Raw genomic sequence first — 17,733 nt, 5'->3', positions numbered from 1 at the left:
GTAGGTAGCATTGTAGACATGAAGTCCATAAACTCTTTTTCTTACTGTTGATATTACATAACACCCAGCCTCTAATTAGATCTACCAAGATTCTTTTTTTTTTAAGCAATTGTAGCTGTCCCAAAATAAAATTTGATCTATCATTCATTTTTTATTTATTCAAATGTAGTTGAGATTCAATTAGAATAAGACATTGTTGAAAATAAAAAGGAATTTAGGTACTCTCCACTCCTGTCATGATTATATGATTGATTAGAACATGATTATAACATTGGTAGGAGTCCTTTGAAGGAGGGTTTGCTCCTTTAAATATCACTCTAACCTCTAAACTAAATCCTCAGCATGGTGTTGGTTTTGGATCGTTCCCTGCCTGCACCACCTTGGACATCATGTTTAAACCCTGAGGCCTTTTCCTATTTCTCACTGTACCAACAGCATATATATCCACCATACAATGTCAAATATCATGAGGGGTGTAGGGTGCCTGGGTGGCTCAGTTGGTTAAGCCACTGCCTTCGGCTCAGGTCATGATCCTGGAGTCCTGGGATCGAGTCCCGCATCGGGCTCCCTGCTCAGCAGGGAGTCTGCTTCTCCCTCTGACCCTCCCCCTTCTCATGCTATCTCATCTCATTCTCTCTCTCAAATAAAAAAAAAAAAAAAAAAAAAAAAATCATGAGGGGTGTAAACATCCACAACCAAAAAAGGACAGGGGTTCACATAGAAAGTCTCTTCTGAATTGGAGACATCAAAGGACGGTTTGATGAGGAGATAATATTTCAAGTTGACCTGGAATCAGTAGAATTTTTATAGGTAAAGTAGGAAAGAAAGTTCTCATTATCCCTCTGATTATTACTAGTGAAGAAAGCAGAGTGAGACTGTATCTTCTAATTCTGCCTCTCCCACTTTGTAGCCATAGGTCCTTCTGGGCTAGTCTTGTCATTTGTAGATTGGGTAATACTGCCCTGATGTTTCACCAGAGAGTTGTGAGGTCAAACTGAGATAATGTAACTGAGAATATTTTAAAACTGTACAGCAAAATATGAGCGTTAAGGAACATTTAAATACTCAGTGTTAGCATGTTTGGGGTCAAGATATCAATTCACAGCTTATGGTTCTACCTCAAATGAATAAAAAGAAAGATCATGATATTTCAGTATATTTCAGTATAAATTCAGCTATTATTTTGAAAGCAAGTAACTTTCAAGTTAGAATGTTTGGAATTTTATAAAGTTACTTCACAGATTATATCCCTAATTGCAATAACAGTTATTAGTTATCAAATACTGTGTTAAGTACTTCACATGTAAGCTTTGTGCCTGGGCCTTAATTTATAAGGTGACTAAATGAAGACATGGAGAAATCAATGCTATTCAAAGAGAAGTTTAATGTCATTCACAGTTCCCCTAGAAATAAGAGGCATGGCTGATCATGCAGGGCCATGGAGGAACATCAGGTTTTGATCAGGAAGCAGAAGCTGGAAAGAGGATAAGGTTAGGCCCAAGCTTTTACTGGAGTTTCTGTGGTAAAGGCAAGATAGGGCAGGATAAACAGTTTAGGGTTGGCTAGTTTGAATAATTTCGGCAGACTCTTAAGTTTTACGAGTAGTCCCTAGTTGTCTGATACCTGCCCCTGGAATGATTAAGGCAGAATATTGCCTCTTGGAACACAGGCTGAGAAGAGGGCTATGGCTCTGGATTGGTGACTTTTCATTTTAGAGGCCTGCTCCTGCTAAGTCCTTTGCTCTCTCTGAGAATTGGCACACCCAGGGAAGCACAGTCTACTCCCAGCAGAAAATATTTTGTAAGATATCAAAACATGATGTAATACAATGTAGTATTTCATTAAATCATCATCATGCTTAACTGAAACTTTATGCTCATTGATTAGTAACTCCCCATTACCAATAAGCTCTAGAAATCCGCTGTATAACACGGTACCTATACTCAACAGTGATGTATCGAACACTTAAAAATTTGTTAGGAGAGCTAATCTCTTGCTGTGTTCTGTTCTTACCACAAAAAAATAAAAATTAAAAAAACTGATCACAACTCAGTAAATAGGTACCACATTCTCCCTATTTTACAAATAAGTACATTGAATCTTAGAGAAATTATGTGATTTGCCCAATGTCACACAGATGTTAAGTGACAGAATAAGGATTTAAACACAATATTCTAAAAGCTGACAACCTGTAACTGCAAAAGTACATGTATATACAGTACTCTAATCATTTATTTTTCATCCTTTAATAGCTAAGGTAATGATAATGTTGGCTGGTGATGATTGTAAACTTAGAAATCATGGTGACTTGCTAAATACAGTATTGAGGCTCAGAAGAGCTAAATGGAGTACCCAAGCTAAGACATTGTTTTGGTAATCATTGCTGCTTAACAAACTAACCCTAAAGTTTGTGACATGAAACATTGGTTTTATTTTGCTCCAGCTTCTTGGAGTCAAGAATTCAGGAAGAGCCTGGCTAGATGTTTTGTTTCTGATTCATGGGGTATCAGCTGGGCAACTGGGACCAGAGAAACCACTCACTTTCAAGATGGTTTCTTCGTACATGTCTGGCAGGTTTTCTCTCCTTGACCACTCTCATTCTCCACAGGGTCTCTTATCCTCCACGGCCTATCCATATGGCTTAGGCTTCTCACAGCTTGGTGGTCTCAGAGCATTTCCATTACTTAAATGGCAGCTAGCTTCCAGAAGACAGGAAGCAGGGATGCCAGGCCAGTGAAGGGAAATGCCTGAAACTGGCAGAGCATCACTTCTGCCATATTCTGTTGGTCAAAGCAGGCACGGGACCTGCCCAGAGGCAGGAGCTGGAGAAGTAGACTCTGCCTTTTGCTAGGGTTGTGACAAATTCTTATCACAAAAGAAAACATAGGATGGGAGTTACTATTATAAGCTATCTTTGGGGAATATAATGTCACACATATCTAATCAGTGACTGAACTCAGGTATCTAATAACCAAGATCAAATTTTTAGTTTTTGCATTACAATGAAACGCAGTTTAGCACAGCAATAATCAATAGACCTCTTTTTTTTTTAATTCAGAGTGACACTGAACATAAGTCATTGTCAATAAATTGACATTCACATCTCCATTATCCTCCTTAAGAGGACAGCAAAGTTCCTGATGCATTAAGTAGGCTCAATTTCTGTTACTTTTTTGCCTAACGTCCTACCCTTCTTTCATGGCTCCACCCTTTCCAAAAAAGCATAAGCCTAGTGGATTCAGGACTCCAGTAGACAGGACAGGTTCATCTCAGGGATTTAAAGCTGTCTGGAAATGGCATTGCTTTTCATCCTTAGGATAGAGCCCATTCTGCAGCATCCTAGGGCTTCATCATTCCCAGAACCTGCTTCTGAAAGTGGGGTTTTCTATGTACAAAGCAAACTTTCTGCCTCCTGATTAAAATTAGAAAGTGAACAGAGTTGGAAAATAAAAGTGGAACAAATTCTACAACTCCCCCTCTTTATATATGCTAAAGAATTTCAAATCGTATTTCAAAAACAGACACTATTCATATTGAGTACTCACATTTTTAAAGACTGAAAACTAAAGCTATATCTCTGGAATGCTTAGATATAGCAACTGAATCTCTGTTGTGCTTATCTCTTTGAAAGTATTAAAATACAGCACAACAGTTTTTTTTTAATGATAAATAATTCTTGAACTTTTACCCCCCACACTATCTAATTTGCTACATGTGAAACCAAAATTCTGTCATTCATAAAGTATCTCCTGGATGCCTTTTTTCCCTACCCTAACTTATTCCTGCTTTTTAATTGGGACATCTAGTTCATTTACCTTTAATATGATTATCAGTATTGTTGGGTTTAAGAAAATCTTGCTTATTTTCTATTCTGTTTTGAGACTCTATTATTCCTTTCTTATCTTCTCTTTGACTAATAAATTTTTTTGGTATTCCATTTTTTCTCCTCCTCTGAATTATCTATGGCTCTTTTATTTTTAGTAGTTGTTTCAGTTATTATAATATGTATTCTTAATTTATGACAATCTACTTTAAATTAATATTATAGCATTTCCCTATACTGTAAGAACCTTCTTAATAATAATTTGATTTATACTCCTCCTGTACTTTGTTCTATTATTGTCATATATTTTACTTTTACATGTGATATAAACCCTAAAATTATTATTTGTACTTTAAGCAGTCTGTGCCTGTATCTGAAATTTCACCATCTGGGTGATCTGTGCATCTGTTGTATTGTCTATTGTTTTCCTTGGTTTCAATCCCATAGTTTTGTCTCTGTGTGCCTGATCTTTTAAATTCAGTGCCAGTTGTTGTATTTGAAAAATTGTAGAGACAATTTGATGCCTAAGATAAGTACCTTCATCCCAAATAAGATTTATAGCTGTTTCTGGCAGATAACTTGGGACAAAAACAATACAGATCACCTTAATCCAATCAGGGATTGAATGGTTCAAACTGAGCTTCAGTCTTTGTGAGAGCTGGGCTATTTCAGTTACCCTAACTCAGATGCAGCTCTTAGGGCTCCCAACCTAAAACCTGAGGATTTGCCAGGAACCCCTTTTCCTTGGCAGGCTCTACATTCCAGTTTTTGTCCTGAATTTATAAGGAAAGCCCAGCTTAGCTTCTCAGCTTCTTAACCATCTCTTACAGAATTATGTCCCTGAAGGAAAGTGGTCCAAATCCTAGGCTTGCCTTTCTGGATTTTCTTCTTCTCTTGGCTTTTGGTCTAGGGATTTGTCTATGTTTTTGTAGCTCTCCAATGCTTTCGTATTTTTTTTTGTCCAACTTTTGTTTATATACCTCCCTAGGGTTAGACCAATAATTATTTAATACCTTCCTAGTCTTTCAGTAATACTATTTCTGAAAAACTTTTAAAATTATGAAATACATTTAGAAAAACTCATATAAAATATAGGTACAACTTACCTAATTATTATAAAGTGAATATTGAGTATAACTACCACCAAGGCCGTGTCTTTTAATTTTAAGCAAAATTAGGTGATTGACTCTAGGAAAGTTTATTGCTATTTCACAGCAATGACTGTTACGACCCAATAAAATATAACAATCTTAACGATAATGATAGGCACATAGAAACTAAACAAGCTATACTTACATAGAAATGATAAATTTATCTCAAGAAATTTATTCTAAAGTAGAGTGTAAATTTTTCTTCGCTGTAACAAAATAATATTCTGAAGATAGTTTACTGATCAAGGCTTAAAGTAAACACACATCATGGATAATTAAAAGAAGTAAGAAATTCATTATATTGTTTCCAATACTTTTTCAACCAGAATTAGGATAAAGAAGTTTGAATATCAAAAAAAGGAGGGAGGTTTCAATTTGGGCAAAGTAACTTAATATCACTTATTAATTTTACACATTTTAAAAGTCATTATCTCTTACAAAAACACATAAATGTGGAAAAGATAAAATGATGAGAACATCTGGTAAAAGAGAAAATGATGGTAGAAAATGAAAAAAGAGATAAAATTAGTGTACAAAAACCCCCTTTTTAAGTTTCCATACCATTTTTAGAGGTGAGCTACCCATTTGACTCTGAATTTCTTTTAGTACAAGAGCAAAGAGGGAAATGCAATCAGTTTCAAGATTCCCAGTACTACAAATAATTGTACATTCACAAACGAATTGTTTAGGAGATGCATAGCTGTTCTTGGTATTTATATCGGACAAAAATAATTCTACTAGGGGTTCTTATTCAGGAGCTTGTCTGATGAATGTATAAAGTGGAATGAGACGGATTTATTTTTGACCAAAAGTAGACAAGACACATGAAACGTGGTGCAGAAAGTGAGTTGCTAAAAGGGACTAGGCAAACAATCACATAAATAATTTTGAGATATTTATTAAGCAGATGTTCTGTGCCAGGCAGCCTGTGATGCCAAGTACTCAAGGTCCTATGTGAGAACAGACAAGTAAATTTATAGGATTGAGACTATAATAGACCTGCATGCAAAGGGGGATGAGAACAGGAGGAGATCCAGTTATTCCTCCACAGAAAGATGATAATGAAGCAGAGTTTTGATGTATGAGTAATATTTCTCAAGTGGCTAGGGGAGGATTGAAGGTAGACAGAAGAGCGCATGATAAGAATGGAGGCAAAAAAAATGGAGATCTATAAATAGAGAAAAAAGTGCAAATTGGAAAGAAATGGGGTAAAGCTAAAGAAGAAGACAAAGCCATTTGGATGCCACTTAATAGCTAGTGAGCCATTCAATGGTTTAAAGCTATATAATGACAAAATCAGAGTTGTACTTTAGAAGATTACTCTTGAAGCAGTGTGGAAGATGAATTAGAATGTTAACCCTGAAGGTAGTGAGAATAGTAAAAAGCATATTGCAGAAACCCAGGAAAGAAATTATGCATATCTGGATTAAAATAGTTGTAGTGGATATAAAGAAAAGTGATACATTTTGATGTATCACCTGATGACTCTTGACTTGATGACTGATTGGATATTAGAAGTGATGGAGGTAAAAGAGTTTAGAATATCTCCTGGAATACAGTCAGGAAGAATTTGATTTCACTAGTCACCCTGAAGGCCATAAAAGAGCTTGTTTCACAACCTAAGTGTCCATCAGTAGACAAATGGATAAGGAAAATGTGGTATACACACACACACACGTGCGTGCACACGCGCAGTGGAATGTTACACAGCCATAAAAAAAGAATGAGATCATGCCATTTGAAACAACATGGATGGACCTAGAGGGTATATTGCTAAGTGAAATAAGTCAGCCTGAGAAAGACAAATACCGTATGATTCCACTCATAAGTGGAATCTAAACAAAAACAAAAATGAGTGAACAAAAAAGCAGAATCAGACCTATAAATACAGAGAACAGACTGATGGTTGCCAGAGGGGAGGGGGGTGGGAGGGTTTGGGCAGAATGGGCGAAGGGGAGTGGAGATACAGGCCTCCACTTATGGAATGAGTAAGTCACAGGAATAAAAGGCACAGCATAAGGAATATAGTCAATGATATTATAATAGCTATATAACAGAACAGATGGTAGCTACACTTGGGCTGAAGGCAGCATAATGTATAAACTTGTCAAATCACTAAGTTGTACACCTGAAACTAATGTAATGTTGTGTGTCAACTATAAAATAAAAATACTCAACTCAAAGAAAAAGAGGGCTTGCTTCATAAACTTTTGAATGTGTTTTATTTGTGACATGGATAGTACATTCAAGTGGAGCCATCTAGTAGTCAGTAAGATATATAGGCCTGAGGCTCAGAAAGGAGATCTGGGCCAGGGAAAGAGGAACCATCACTGTGGTTTCAATCACGACTGCATGAACTTGAGCAGGGAAAGAGTACAGAGAGAGAAGAAAATGAGATTGAGGACAGAGCACTGGGTTCATCGATATTAAAGAGTCGACTAATGGTGGAAAAAGAAGTCTGGGAGAAAGGCCAAGGATGTGTGGCCAGAGTGCAAGGTGAATTCCTAGAGGGTTTTATGCTATTACAACTGTGCATTCTTTTTCTGAGTGAAAAAATACTCCATGTTTTGGTGTTCTGATTAGGTCTTCAGTACTCTCAAAAGTATACAGATGGCCAAGAGAGTGGCAGATCATATTGTTTCTTTCGCCAAAAATTATGCAGTGCCCATGAAGTACACATCTAGAGATAAATAAAAAATTATGCCTGTCCTTGGTATGGTATAATATAGCATGGCATGGCATGGTATGTTTGGAGGAAATGTGTAAGTATCAGAAAACTTCAGCATAAAGCAGTAAGTGGGGCTCACAGTGTAAACCACAATTTATTGTGTGAATGTGGAGGACAGATGCCTCCTCTCCTTGCCAAGTTTTCAGATGTTGTCTTATATGATACACTAATTGTAAATATGAACAAGAAAGATGGTAAAGAAGTATCTAATCAAGAGAGACTTAAACCAGAGGAGAATTCGTCTCATCTAGAGGACCAAGATGAGATAAATGCTTTCCTCTGCCAGTGCCCCATAAACAGCTGTCAGTAAGAAGCAGTTTATTTTACTGGAGTATTTTAACGTAGAAATGAGGATAGCCAATGTGAGAAATGGTGTATTTGGGTTTTGAGAGGTGACGATTTTCTAAATGGCATCTCAGAAACTAGTCTTTTTATCAAAAATCATAGAGCAAATATATTATCTCCTCTCATACACAGAGGAGACTCATTTCTTGTTAAGGCAAAAAAATGGTGTTTCTAGCTAACATCTGTTAAAAACACCTGCCAATAATATGCTATGATTCAAAAACTTCCAAGACAATGAGAATGAGGAAGAAATAAAAAGCAGCAATGGGTATGATTCACAGATAAGTGTATATTTCACAGATAAGTATAGAAAGAAATTGTCCTACAATAATTAGCCATTGAATAACAAGCCAGTAGTTTTTGGGTCCCTGTAGCCAGAGAGAGCCACATGCAACTCAAAAAAAAAAAAGAAGAAGAAGAAGAAAAGAAAGAAAAAAAGAAGGGAAGGAAGGAAGGAAAGGTGCAGAAAGCTCTGGACAGAAGAGAACAGTGCAAAAGAGAATGATGAGAATGAGAAAATAAGGTCATTAAATCATCAGGAAACATTACTTAGATATCTTGCTAGTTAACTGAAACACTGTTAACTGTTAACTAAATCTATATAGCAACCCAGACTGGCATTTGATTCTTAACATTTTTTCCCCTGATGTCTCAGTAAAGAACTCTATGTAGGTGCTGTGGAAATGAAGTCACCTGAATTCAGGTGGACCAGAGCCTTGCTACTCAAAGTGTGGTACACAGACCAGCAATATCATCTTCTGAGAATTTTCCAGTCTCTCTCCCTATTGACTGAATCAGAATCTGCATTTCAACAAAAGTTCCAAGTGATTTGTATGCCTCTCAAAATTTGAAAAGTACTGGCAGGAGTGTATTCTGGTGCCTTGTCAAGGACTTCCTTACCTTGAGTCTGTCAAGTTACATGTTATGTTAGCTTCTATAAAGTATGTTTAGCCCACATAACATTATTAGTTGAGTGTATTACTATCTACATAGCTATATAGCAATATAAGAAATTCAGGTGAATTGTCATCTCCCTTGTTCAGCAAATAATAATTATCTATACCGTACTGAGAATATAGGTAATAAAATAGTCCAAACTACAATTATTATTTTATGGAAATAAAATCTAATTGAGAAATTATATCTTCACAGGAAAACACTAGAAAAAGAAATATGTGGCATAAGTGTTCAAACCATTTTCCAACCTATAGATGCAGGACCCTGAAGAACCACAAAGGTATTTCATGGGGGTCCTTTTACTAATTTACTTATCAATGAATATCATTATTTTCCCAATCAAGAAAAACTAGAAAAACAACTATTATCATGTGGGGCCTATGAAATTTTCCAGTGTTTATAGGGTTCATGCTGGATAATTAACATAAATTACACAAATTGTTAACAGAGTGGAATTATTATTGATCTGAATGGGTTTGATGTGAGTACCCTGGGTATTACAGAAAGTGAATTATACTGAGTGTCTGGAGGGCATTCTAGGTAAGAGGAAACAGTATGTTTAAAGTTATGAACAAATGAAATGGTCAGAGAATGGGAAGCAAACATCTAGTAGAGGTGAAAAACATAAAATATTTGGGCATTAATAGGATTCAATTATATAGATAAGGATGGGATAAATTATATCAAAATCTGTCCTATTTTTATTTACCCTGTATCTTACTCTCCTGGTCTTCAAATATTGGCAGGACATGTCTCTCATAGCTGGAGAAACACATTTGCCAAGAGTCCTTAAATTAGAAGTTCACAGCTGTCGTGTCCAACACTGTGGAGGGATTTATGTTTCAGAAAAATCAAGTTTCCCTTTAACGTGAAGTGATGGTTTCTTTTTAGAGTTAGATTTCTCCTCTGCATTTTTTCCTGTGGCACAGCAATTTTGTTTTGTGCACTTAGCATCTTTCATAATGGTTTTTTAAATAAAAGTAAATACTTTTACAATAAAAGTAAAATGTTTGAGAGTGAAGACAGCAAAATGGCAGCAATGTCCCTCCCCACCAACATCAATTTGAACAACTGTCTGCAGGTAAAAATACCTTCACAAGAACCAAGGATTCCAGGTGAAGGATTACAGCACCTGAGTGAAACACAGAATAAGAAAAAGATGCATTGTGACAATTAGAAAAGATAGATTCACATTACCCCCATCACCCCTTCCATGAGCTCATATTGACCAGCATGAAGAGAGAGACCCTCCCCATGAGAGGAGAGTGAAGTGAGTTCTGACTTCACCAAGGACCCAAGTCAGCCTGCTCTGGCACCAGGCCGACTCCCAAGACTATAAGTGGCTCCCTGAGGGTTCCCAGCAACCTAGGCTCCCAGCTCACCTGACACCTGCAAGATCTAGCAGCCCCAGTGGCTTCTGCAACCCTAGATGGCTTCCATGGCACTAAGCTCCCAGAAGGTTCAGCAAACCCAGGCTCCTCATCCAACCCAGTGCCAGCTGGTTACAGCAGCCCCAGGTAGCTCCTGTGGCCCCAGGCACCTGGTCTAGTCAACTCAGGCACTGACCAGATCCAGTGGCCCCAAGTAGCTTCCATGGAACCAGGCTCCCAGATCAAACCATAACTAACTGCTTCCCACTGCCTCAGGCAGCTCTCATGGCACCAGGCTCCCACTAACCTGGGTTCCAAGTGCATCTCAGTGCTAGACAGTTCCCGTTATCCTAGGTTCCAGTTAGCCCATGTGAACCCAGACTCCAGGCCAGGATCATGAACTTAGACTGTCAGCCAGACCCAGTGCCAACTACCATGGGTACAGGAATTCGGCTAACCTCAGCACCAGACCAGCACCCACAGCACCAGACCCCGGGTTCACCACAGCGTCAGGCTAGTCCCTACAGACCTAGGGTCCCAGCCCACCCAGTGACAGATCAACCCAACAGAACTAACCTCCAAGTCAGTCCCCAAGGCCTCAGGCTATAGGCCTACTCCCACAGCCCCAGGCCCCAGGCTTCCCTAGAAGCCTCCATGACCCCAGCTTCCAAGCTAGCCCCTCTCAGTACCAGGCCAGTCCCTGTGGACTCACATTCTGCACCCACCCCAGTTGTCCCTAGTTCTTGATTAGCCCCTATGGAACCAGGTACAGGTCTGCCCACACAGACCCAAGTCCTAGGCCCATCACCAATGACCCAGCCACCAGGCTGGTCCCTATGTTCCCAAGCACCAGGCATGCCTACCTTCTCATTGAGGCACAAGACTTGAGAGATCAAGCAATCCAGCGTCAATCCTGACCATAGACACCCCCAGGCAGCCCACCCAGAGTCTCTGGAAAAAGAGATTGTTGAAAGGGTTTGCCTGTTGAAGCCAATCTGTAAAGACTGAAAGAGGTGCTTACTTCCTCAAATGTGTGGGCACCAATGTAAGGCCACAAGGAACATGAATAATCAGGGAAATGTACCACCAAAGGAAATTAATAAAGCTCCAATAACTGACCATAAAGAAATGGAGATCTATGAACTGTCAAAGAATTTAGAATTATTCTCTTACAACTACAAGAACACATAGACAACTAAACAAAATTAGGAAAACAATGCATGAGAAAAATAAGATCAACAAAGAAATAGAAATTATCAAAAACAAAACCAAAAATCCTAGAGCCAAAGAATACGTGACTGAACTAAATAATTCCAAAGATATCTTCAACAATAGACTTGGCCGAGCAGAAGAATCAGTGAACTAAAAGGTAGGTCATTTGAAGTATCCGGTCAGAGGAGCAAACAGGAAAAAAAGAATGAAAAAAAATGAAGAAGTGTACACGAATTATGGCATACCATTAATGGAAACAATCTATTCATTATTGAAGTCCCAGAAGGAGAAGAGAAAAAGAAAGGAGCAGAAAGTTTAATTAAAGAAATAATAGCTAAAAACTTCCCAAACTTGGGGAGAGAAATGGACATCCACATTCATGAGGCCCAAAGATTTCAAGTCGGTTGAATCCAATAAGCGCTATATAGAGACCCATTATAATTAAATTGTCAAAAGTCAAAAACAGAACTATAAAGGAACAATTCAAGTTTGTCCCTGTAAGACTGTAAGTGTATTTCTCGACAGAAACTTTGCAAGCCAGGAGAGGGTAGGAAGATATATTCAAAGTATTTAAAAAAAACTATCGACAAAATGCTATACCCAGCAAAACTGTCTTCAGAAATGAAAGAGAAAGACTTTCCCAAACAAAAAAAGCTGAAGGGGTTCATCTCCACTACACCTGTCTCACAAGAAATGCTAAGGGCATTCTTGAAGCTGAAATAAAAGGATGCTGATTAACATTGTACAAACATATGAATGAGTAAAATTCACTAGTACAGGTTTACTTTGTTTTGTTCCACTTTGCTTTACTGTGCTTCACAGATTGCGCATTTTTCACAAATTGAGGGTTTATGGCAACCCTGTGTCGAACAAGTCTATTGCAGCCATTTTTCCAACAGCATTTTTTCACTTTATGTCTCTGGTCACATTTTTGGTAATTCTCACAATATTTCAAAATTTTTCATTATTGTTGTGGTGACCTGTAATCAGTGGACGTTGATGTTACTATTATAATTGTTTTAGGGCACCATGAATTGCACCCATATAAGACAGTGAAGTTAAGAAATGGTACATATGTTCTGACTGCTCCACCAACTGGCTGTTTCCCCATCTCTCTTCTCCTGTAGCCTCCTATTTCCTGAGACACAACAATATAGAAATTAGGCCACTTAATAACCCTGCAATGGCCTCTAGGTGTTCAAGTGAAAGGGAGAGTCACACGTTAAGTCAAAAGCTTAGTGAGGAAGGCATGTCAAAAGCCAAGATGGATCAAAAGCTAGGCCTCTTGCACCAAACAGTTAGCCAAGTTGTGAATGCAAAGGAAAAGCTCTTGAAGGAAATTAAGAGTGCTACTCCAGTGAACACATAAATGATAAGAAAGCAAAACTGTCTTACTGCTGATATGGAGAGAGTTTGAATGGTCTGGATAGAAGATCAAACCAGACACATTTCCTTAAGCCAAAGCCTAATCCTAGAGCAAGGCCCTAACTCTCTTCAATTATTTGAAGGCTGAGAGACATGAAGAAGCTGCAGAAGAAAAGTTTGAAGCTAGCAGAGGTTGGTTCATGAGGTTTAAGGAAAAAGGCTGTCTCCATAACATCAAAGTGCAAGGGGAAGCAGCAAGTGTTGGTGTGGAAGCTGCACCAAGTTCTCCAGAAGATCTAGCTAAGATAATTAACAAGGGTGGCTACACTAAACAACATATTTTCAATGGAGATGGAACAACCTTCTATTAGAAGAAGATGCCATCTTTGGTTTTCACAGCTAAGGGGATAAGTCAATGCCTGGCTTCAAAGCTTCAAAGAACAGACTGACTCTCTTATTAGGGGCTAATGCAACTGGTGACTTTAAGTTGAAGCCAGTGTTCATTGACCATTCTGAAAATACTAGGGCCCTTAAGAATTATGCTAGATCTGCCTGTGCTCTATAAATGGAACAACAAAGCCTGGATGACAGCACATATATCTACAATATGGTTTACTTAATATTTTAAGCCCACTGTTTTTTAAAATTTTATTTTATTTTATTATGTTATGTTAGTCACCATACAATACATCATTAGTTTTTGGTGTAGTGATCCACGATTCATTGTTTTCGTATAACACCCAGTGCCCACTGTTGAGACCTACTGCTCAGAAAAAAAAAGATTCCTTTCAAAATATGGCTGCTCACTGACAATGTACCTGGTCATCCAAGAGCTCTGGTGGAGATATAAAAGATCAAGGTGTTTTCGTACCTGCTAATAACAACAATCATTCTGCAGCCCATGGATCAAGGAGTAATTTCATCTTTCAAGTCTTATTATTTAAGAAATACATTTTTAAGGGAATAGGTACTATAGTTAGCAATTCCTCTGATGGATCTGGACAAAGTAAATTGAACACCTTCTGGAAAGGATTCACCATTCTAGATGGTTAAGAACATTACAAATTCATGGGAAGAGGTCCAAATATCAACATTAACAGGAGTTATTCCAACCCCCATGGATGACATTGAGGGGTTCAAGGCTTCAGTGGAGGAAGTAACAGCAGATGTGATGGAAATAGCAAGAGAACTTGAATTATAACTGGAGCCTGAAGATGTGACTGAATTGCTGCAGCTTGTGATAAAATTTGAATGGATGAAGAGTTGCTTCTTATGGATGAGCAAAGAAAGTGGTTCCTTTTTTTTTAATTGAAGTATAATTAACATATAGTGTTATATTAGTTTCAGGTGTACAATATAATGATTGAACAATTCTACAAATTACTTGGTGCTCATCATGATAAATGTACTATTAATTACCTATAAGAAGGTGGTTTCTTTCTTTTCTTTCTTTTTTCTTTCTTTCTTTCTTTCTTTCTTTCTTTCTTTGTTTCTTTCCTTCTTTCTTTCTTTCTTTCTTCTTTCTTTGTTTCTTTCTTTCTTTCTTTCTTTCTTTCTTTCTTTCTTTCTTTCTTTCATTTAAAGATTGTATTTATTTGACAGAGAGAGACACAGAGAGAGAGAGGAACACAAGCAGGGGGAGTGGGAGAGGGAGAAGCAGGCTTCCCACTGAGCAGGGAGCCCAATGCGGGGCTCGATCCCAGGACTCTGGGATTATGACCTGAGCTGAAGGCAGACGCTTAACGACTGAGCCACCCAGGTGCCCCAAGAAGGTGGTTTCTAAAAATGGAATCTGCTCATGGTGGAGATCCTGTGAAGATTATTGAAATGACAACAAAGGATTTAGAATATTACATAAACTGAGTTGATGAAACAGTGGCAGTGTTTTTAAGAGGACTGACTCTACATTGGAAACAAGTTCTACTGTGGGTAAAATGTTATCAGATAGCTACAGAGAAATGGTTTATGGAAAGAAGAGTCAGTAAACTCAGTAAACTGCATTGTTGTCTTAAGAAATTGCCACCGCCACCCCAACCTTCAGCAACCAGCAAACTTCATCAACATGAAGGCAAAATCCTTCACCAGCAAAAAGATTATGACTTGCTGAAAACTCTGATGATGGTTAGCACTTTTTAATAATAAAGTATTTTTTAATTAAGGTATATATATATAATTTTTAGACATAATGCTATTGCACACTTAATAGACTATAGTATAGTGTAAACATAACTTTTGTGTATGCTGGGAAACCAAAACTTCATTGTTTTATTACAGTATTTGCTTTATTGCTGTGGTCTGGAACTGAATCCATAATGTCTCCAAGGTATGCCTATAAATCCACAACAGCGTATGAAGATTCCCTTTCCCACATCTTTCCTAACACTTGTTATTTCTTATCTGTTTTGATATTAGCTATTCTAAGTGGTGTGAAGTGATATTTCACTGTGGTTTTGATTTGCATTTTCCCGTTCATTAGTGATGCTAAGCACCATTCCATGTACCTGTTGGTCATCTATGTGTCTTCTTTGGAAAAATGTCTATTCAGATCCTCTGCTCATTTTTTAATCAAATTGGGTTTTTGCTATTGAGTTTTATGAGTTCTTTATGTATTTTGGATTAATTAGCACCATAGCAGATATGTGGTTTGCATATATTTTTTCCCATTCCATAGGTTGTCTTTTCATTCTGTTTATCATTTCTTTTGCCATTGATAAGTTCTTTTATTTGTTGTAGTCAAACTTATTTATTTTTGCTATTGTTACCTTCGCTTTTGTTGTCAAGTCTAAAAAATTATCACCAAGACCAATGTTAATAGCTTACCCCCTGTGTTTTCTTCTAGGAGTGTAAAACTCCTAGAGATAATCGCAAGTTGGAGCAAAGCAGAAAGAGAGTGCAAAAATGGCACCCACTGGCCTCTGTACCCAGAAGGCACCTCAGTAGGCCTCTAGATATATGTTAAATTAGATGCCTGCCTCCCAGCTCAATACTATAAGATAAGCAAATAAGCCTTTTCCCAGAAAGTCTGGGCACTTTTTGATTGCTTGCCTCTGTGCTGGGCCCTGAGATGGGCGAGTCCTAGGGAAATTTTAAGAACTGTTTCTCAGTTTGCTATAGCCTTGTGGGTCTCATGGACACAAGTTCCATTGGTTTGCAAAGCTAGATATTTGGGGGGTTTGTCTCTCAGGTGCAGGTCTTAAAAGTACAGATGTAAGGTTCCAGCCCTTTACTCTTTGGAGAGAAATTGGTGTTGTGAGTTCCCTCCCAGTTGTGGGTTGATGCTCTGGGGATGGTGTTTATAGAGATTGTGTCTCAACTATATAGGCTTCCAGTTATGTAATGAATAAGTCACAGGGATAAAAGGTACAACATAGGGAATATAGTCAATGGTATTGTAATAGTGTTATATGGTGACAGGTGGTAGCTACACTTGTGATGAGCATAGCATAACAACCTAATAACATATAAACTTGTCAAACAACTGTGTTGTACACCTAAAACTAATGTAACATTGTCTGTCAACTATACTTCAATTAAAAAAAAAAAGAAGCAAAGATTGTATCTCCTACCCACTTTGATGAGGGTTTTTTCTCATTCACCCTATATGTAGGTGTCAATCAGCTAGTTTGGGGATTTTTTCATAACAAAGTGGTCCACATGTAGCTGTAAATTCAGTGTGTTTGTGGGAAGAGGTGAATTCAGGATCCTTCTACATCACTGTCTTGAACCAGAACTCCAGTTTTTCATTTTTTTATACTTGTTTCATTTAAAAATTTTAATTTATATACTTATTTTGCCTGAGGGCAGCCTCCAATAAACTCCAAGAAAGGTGACTAAATCTTCAGTTAAAAAAAAAAGAGTCTTTCTAGCAATGAATCATGGATCGCTACATCAAAAACTAATGATGTATTGTATGGGGACTAATATAACATAATAAAATTAAATTAAATAAAAAAAAAAAAAAGAAATCCAGAAGACAGAATTTGGTGTGACCATAGTAACTGGAAAATGAGGAAGGATATTCAGAAAAGGGGAGAGATACAGGAAAGAATTCTAAATTCTGTGTCTAAAATTTGTCCAGAATTATGGCTGATTCCCTGAACTATGTATGCACAATTGGTATTCACTTGTTGCCTATGCAGGAATTACAAAATTTGCAGATTTAGTTCAGCCAACTTAACTGCCTGTTAAAACAACAACAAAATGAATACTTTTCAGAGGAATAAAACACAATCTAGAGTCTTTTCAATTGACAATGTCTAGGATACTATCTATAATTATTAGACATATGAAGAAAGAGGCAAGTGTGATCATACTCAAGAGAGAATACTTTCAATGGATTCTGACCTAAGTTGACCCGGATACTGAAATTGGCAGACAAGGATTTTAAAGCAGTTATTTTAACTATGCTGAAGAACATTAAGGAAAATATATTTATAATAGATAAACACATTTAAAATGTAAGCAGAGAAATAGAATCTACTGAAAAAGAACCAAATGGAAATTCTAGAACTAAAAAGTACATTATATAATATGAAAAAATTACTGGCTGGCCTTAATAGCTGATTATAGAAGAAAGGGTCCATAAACTACTAGAAATTTATTATTAAATTTATTTAAAAAGAAGAACAAAGAGAAAAATACTGAAAAAAAATTGAACTGACACATGTGAGAAAATAGGACTTCTAGGATTAAAGGAGAGAGACACGGGAGCATAAAAATTATCCAATAAAACAATGTCCAAGTTAGTTCTGCTTCTGTTTAGGATGTAGAAAGTCACAAAAG

At 37.4% G+C, this 17,733-nt stretch overlaps 1 long non-coding RNA gene across 1 annotated transcript in view; it reads left to right on the top strand.

Moving 5' to 3' along the window:
- Positions 1 to 17,733, top strand: part of LOC118551418 (uncharacterized) — a 108,373-nt gene that overhangs the window by 51,244 nt on the left and 39,396 nt on the right. Inside the window, exon 4 of the long non-coding RNA XR_013447498.1 lies at positions 9,200 to 9,284. This is a non-coding gene — a long non-coding RNA (uncharacterized LOC118551418). The remainder of the gene's footprint in view (positions 1 to 9,199; positions 9,285 to 17,733) is intronic.

The sequence above is a fragment of the Halichoerus grypus genome, chromosome 5, assembly GCF_964656455.1.
Source record: "Halichoerus grypus chromosome 5, mHalGry1.hap1.1, whole genome shotgun sequence".
NCBI lineage: Eukaryota > Metazoa > Chordata > Mammalia > Carnivora > Phocidae > Halichoerus > Halichoerus grypus.
This window is presented reverse-complemented; position numbering and strand designations above follow the sequence as displayed.